The sequence below is a fragment of the Nematolebias whitei genome, chromosome 21 (genome assembly GCF_014905685.2).
Source record: "Nematolebias whitei isolate Nwh7 chromosome 21, NemWhi1, whole genome shotgun sequence".
Taxonomy (NCBI): domain Eukaryota; kingdom Metazoa; phylum Chordata; class Actinopteri; order Cyprinodontiformes; family Rivulidae; genus Nematolebias; species Nematolebias whitei.
The window spans coordinates 31,226,957-31,232,837 of NC_056518.1; the positions used below are offsets into that span (position 1 = coordinate 31,226,957).

The following is a 5,881-nucleotide window of genomic DNA, read 5'->3' on the forward strand; positions in this document are numbered from 1 at the left end:
CCAACAGGTACCAACATTCATGAACAGATACCATCAGTTACCAACAGATACCACAATGACCAGCAGGTACCAACATTTACAAACTGATACCAACACACACATATGCATGCGTGTGGCTGCACCATTCCCATGTTCTTCCTGTTAGAAAAGGGCTTTGAGTTTAAAGAGCCATTTCAACTTCATAAAATTTGTATGGAGCTACAAATTCCTCCTCCCTCTTAAAAACACACTTGATCCAACTTTGTGAAAATCTATGGACTTTGAAAAATGCAGTTTGTTGTGAAACTGTACTTTTATTTTGAAGTGTTAAAACAGAAAACCTTGTTGCTCCATCCATCAGACTTTGCCTCCCACATGTAGGCAGAATCGTCCTCACTGAAGGTGGAATGACCAGCAACTTCAGGGTCTTGTCAGACTGGGTGGAGGCACAGCTAGGAGTAAATCGATTCAAGTTTCTACTCAGGATAAGAGGTTACGTCAAATATTTTTTAAATAAAACTATTAAAAATATTCTTGTAACATCATGTAATGGAAATGGACAGTGTTTATATTCTGTGGTAAAGCCCAGCAGGTCTGCGCACCATGACCTACTCTCTGAGGAGATGACCTCCAGCAGCCCACAACAAACTCAAACCCAAGATTGATTCAGGTGCAGGCAACACGTCATGACGGACCTGGTGGTTTGTCATCTGCATGGGGCTGAACTCACAGCTGAGGGTTCCCATGACCCGGGTCTGACTCCGAGAGACTGGAGGCTGCAGGGAAGATTACAGGGCACGCCAAAGAGCTAGAACTGATTAGAGACACACTTCAAGCTAAGAGCTAGAAAAATGTTACTTCAAGGTCATTTTAAGAGACAATTTCTTTTGGTTTTGTCAAAGTGCCAAGAAGAGAGAGGATCACAAAGCTCAACATTAGTCCTGATGTGTCCTTGTGTGTCCACAACACGCAGGTTAACTCAGAACGAAACCTTTGTGACACACAATCCTAAACCTTTAGGGTCATTAAGCTTTGAGCTCAAAGGTATTTTAACTTAACAAGCACCCGTTCAGTTTAAAAACAAAAGAAATAGCAGAGTTCCTTTTACTTATTTATTTTTCACAACATTATGAATGAATCAGCACGATTACCTTTTTCTAAATAAAACCTGTAGATTAAATAATTCGAGAGCAGGATAGGTGGATGCCCACAACCAAAACGAAACAACAAATAAAAAAGCTTCAGTTCGTTGACGACGACCGTGATGCTGAAAAACAAAAAGATTTGGACGCAGCCCCAAAAGTCTCTTGTCCTGCACTGAACATCCCTTCACCGCCAGCTGCTGCTCTTCAGTTTTAGTTTTTTAATTGCTGGTTCATTCCTTTGAGTCGGTGTGTTTGTTTTCTGTTCACCCGTTCATTTGTCAGAGCCTTCGCTCCCTCACCTGTTCCCCGTCATTGTGCCCAGGTGTCTCCACTCTCCTCATCAGCCATCGTGCTTTATGCCACGTCCGGGTCTTCTCCGTGTCTCTTCGGGTTTGTTCTTTTGGTTTTGCTGCCACGTCAGTCTTGTGTTTCGTTTCCTAAATCAATCCTGAATCATTTTATTTGAGCTCCTCGTGTCAGTCTACATTCCTGTGTCCTTGTTGCTACAAACCGTGAGAGTTTGAAGGATTCTCGTTAAGAACGCAGGACTTCCTGAGACGGATACAGTCAACAAGAAGACGACACAAATCCACATCTGTTGGATGCATGGCTGCTTTTGCACGTATTTAAACTTTAATGTGCTGGAAATAATCTTAAAACTGAAGAGCTACTCGTCTATTCTGAACGTTTTCAGACTAAAACATGGTCCTGGTTCTTCACACCCTCAAAAGACGACCCCGTCTTCCTATAGAACCAACTGAACTGCTGCCTTCAGGATTTTTATTTTATTTTGGGGGGCTTCTTTTGTGCATGTTTACAATAACGTAACCGTTTCATCAGTAATTAGTCTAATTGAAGGCATGTGTGTTGGGTGAAAAGAACTGTTTGCAACAGTAATAAAAAAATTTAAAAAAAGTTATTTTTGGTAAAAAAAAAAAGTTGTTCCACTCCAAATCTAAAAATCGTACAAGTTCAAGTATAGGACATTTTCTGTAGAAATGATCTGAAACTTCCACATCCATCAGCATCCTTCTCTGAAGTCTAACAGGAAGTCAGAACCGTGGTCACCATGGTAACCGCACACCTGCGTCTCTCACTCCCCGCCAGCGCAGAAAACAGCGTTCAGTCGGCTCAGCTTCAACAAAAAGTTCAGCCTCCTGCGGTGAAACCCTCCGTGTTCAGTTGTGATTGTGTAAAAAGTGTTAAAAGATGAAAACAGCAGCTCAGTCGTGGAAAGTCCAACGTTCTAAGACCCGTTTAAACTCTTTAAACTGAATGACGGGCCTGTCGTGATAAACAATAAATCAATTAATCACATGATAAATGAAAATTATCAACCTCATTTTCATTTATTGGCTTTATCATTTGTTCACACTGAGCGTCCGCCATTTTGAGAACCGACAAACAGGAAGAGACAACCCATGTCACGTCAAGGGGTCTCCCTCCCATTTTTCTTAGAGACACACTGCTCGCTCCCTCACTATCCATCCTTCGATTCAAACAGTCGTATACTGCTATCCAGTGGTCAAAAAATGTACTACACAAAAAACTAATTACCAACATTTCTTCTTAAATTTGGCAATAATTACTAATTATTGTCAAATTTCAAACAATATTATCGTTTATCGCAACAATTTCAAGAAAATTAATCGCCCAGCAGAATTTGTTATCGTGACAGGCCTATTGAATGATGCTTCTGACGTCCGAGCTGGAGATCCACACAGGACTGGGTTTTCACTAAACACCACTGATGTCTGTAGAGAATTTCATCTCGACTGAGGCAGAGCTCACCGACCACTGCGACAGGAGAATTAGAAGTTCGCAGTAATAAACACCATGCTGGGGCTTCCTACATTTATAATGTTCAAGATGTTTAACGAGTCATTAAACGACCTCAGACTCTGCAACAGGACTAAGTGCTGCTGATGGACACGAGTCAGATTCTTTACGTCTGCTGGGAGTTTTGAAGGGTTGTTTTGTGTCAGAAAGGGGGAGGGTGTGACATTCAACACCTTCAAACCAATTTACAAAAGGTTCTGGGTTTTCATTAAACAAAGAGAGCGGCTCACACCTGAACACCTTCACCTGTTCAATGAATAAATTACTAGAGCAGCAGCAGCACGGCTCAGCTGAGAGTCACTAACAAAGACACGAACTGACAACAAAACATGGTTGAACTTTCTGATGTGCAAGAACACGTCACATCCAATATGATTCAGCAGTTTGTGATCACCTCCTAAATGAAAATTAGATGTGAAATCTACATTTAGAACGTTTATGGAATAAAAGCACGGAGATATTTGGCTGTCGGTCTTTTATAAAGAACTCTACTTTGATTCCTAAAACATTTACAAACTGTTCCTGTGGATCCTATATGCTCTGAAAGGTTCCTCTGCTAAAGATCTACCTTGAGCCTCTACACAGACGTTCCAACAGACAAGACCTGCTGCTAACCGGACCACACTGTAGAGGCATTTCTTTTTCACTTGAGGAGCCTTGTTTGTGTATTTTTGCTGCAAGCTTTGGTATTTTTTTGTGTTGATTTGTTTGTTTGTTTTTGGCGAGTTGAGATGATTCTTCTTGTCCTCAGCATTTCATTGCATCGTTGAACTTGTGTTGATTTGACAGGGAGCCAGTGAAGAGAAGCTAAAACTGGAAAGATATTATCTCTCCCACTAACTCCAGTTAAGACTCTGGCAGCAGCATTTTGGATCAACTGAAGACTTTTTAAAGAAACATTTGGACACCCAGATAATAAACCATTGCAATAGTCCAGTCTAGATGTGACAAATGCCTGGACCAGTTTTTCTGCATCATTTTTAGATGTTTCTAATGTTAGTGATATTACACAGGTGGAAGAAGGAGGTTCTAGTAACGTTTTTAATGTGGGGGATAAAAGACATGTCCTGATCAAAAATAACACCAAGGTTTTTAACATTAGAGCTGGAGGACAGATTAATGCATCTAAGGAGGGAGAAAGACTGAAAAATTTATTCCTAAGATGCTCAGGTCCAAAAACTAAAACCTCAGTCTTGTCTGTGTTCAAAAACAGAAAATTAAGAGTCATCCAGGTTTTTATGTCTTTAAGACATGCTTGTAGTCGAAGTAGCTGATTGGATTCATTGGGCTTCATGGACAAATATAACTGAGTATCATCAGCATAACAATGAAAATTTATCCCATGCTCTTTAATAACTTTACCTAATGGAAGCATATACAAGGAAAAGAGTATTGGTCCAAGCAGTGAACCCTGAGGAACTCCATGAATAACTTTGGTGTATGGTGAAGATTCGTTATTTACATTTACATTTACAAATTGGAATCTATCATATAAATATGATTTAAACCAATTTAGAGCCATTCCTGTAATTCCAGTATCAAATTCATGTCTCTGTAGTAGAATATTATGATCAACTGTATCAAATGCAGCACTGAGGTCTAACAGGACCAGTGTAGACACCTGTCCATTGTCGAGGCCATGAGAATATCATTACCACTGAACCACCACAGCCTCATGATATTGTCATCACACTGAACAATAATATGGCACATCCAAGTATTTCAAGCTCATGCAAGCTTAAATAAAACAAGTTATTTATCAAGATGTGTCGACATTTACATCTAAAAAGACCACACGGTGATCACACACCAACCCAGCCGATACCTTTACTTTACATGGAGTATAAAACTTAAATATTTGGTTTAATGTACATGTTTAGAATAAAATCAAACGGAAGCATCACTTGGAAAAAATCACAGAAGCATGAAAGACCCAATTAACAAGTTTTCCTGGGATTTAATTAGAGAAAGACAGGAAAAAAGCAGCATTAACACCTGTCAAGTTCCACCTGTTAGCCCATTAACATGAATAAAACATGATGCTCCCGGCAGCCAAAAGCTGGGCTAGTTAATTTAGCACATTATTAACAGAACAAGCCCATCACCCCTTCACCAATCTCCACCTCTTTTCTCTAAGGAGACCAGTCCTCCCCGAGGAGGTCTCGTTCAGACAGCAAATCTAATGAAAGCTAATCTAATTAGCGCTTTCTACTCAGCTGCACAATCGTGAAATGACCCAGTTCACTTCTCCCACACCAAGAGTGTAAAAAGTTGGCTCCTCTTTGTGGACCGGTGTCTTTTAATGAAGTCGCAGCATGGAAATGAGAAACATGAGAAGGAAAACGTCGTCTGAAATGTGTCAGTCGTCAAACTACTCCTTTTCTCCAACGTGGAGAATTTCCTGCTCTGCTCTGGAGAAGCTCAAACAAAACCAACGACCACAACCACAAAGACAACAGGTCCAGAGAAAACATCCGTCGACAACCGTAGTTATAAACGACGAAATAACTTAGTTTGAAATCAGATAATTCCACTGATAATCTGTGAAAACTCACTCAGAGACGCAGCATCATAAAAACCAGCACCATAAACTGACAGGAAACCAGTTTGAGGCTACTCAGAATATAAAAGAAACAGTTTTATGCTGTGAGATGCATGTTGCCCAACAAAGCTGTGAAAGAGCAACGTCTGCTGCATCGTCTGCTGCAACGTTCTGCTGCATCGTCTGCTGCATCGTCTGCTGCAACGTTCTGCTGCATCGTCTGCTGCATCGTCTGCTGCATCGTCTGCTGCATCGTCTGCTGCAACGTTCTGCTGCAGCGTCTGCTGCATCGTCTGCTGCAACGTTCTGCTGCATCGTCTGCTGCATCGTCTGCTGCATCGTCTGCTGCAACGTTCTGCTGCAACGTTCTGCTGCA

General features: G+C 41.0%; 1 protein-coding gene across 1 annotated transcript in view; it reads right to left on the reverse strand.

Annotated features, from left to right (window-relative positions):
* The window catches only part of LOC119427367 (protein jagged-2), a 46,269-nt gene that overhangs the window by 36,268 nt on the left and 4,120 nt on the right, over positions 1-5,881 (reverse strand). The window lies entirely within an intron of this gene.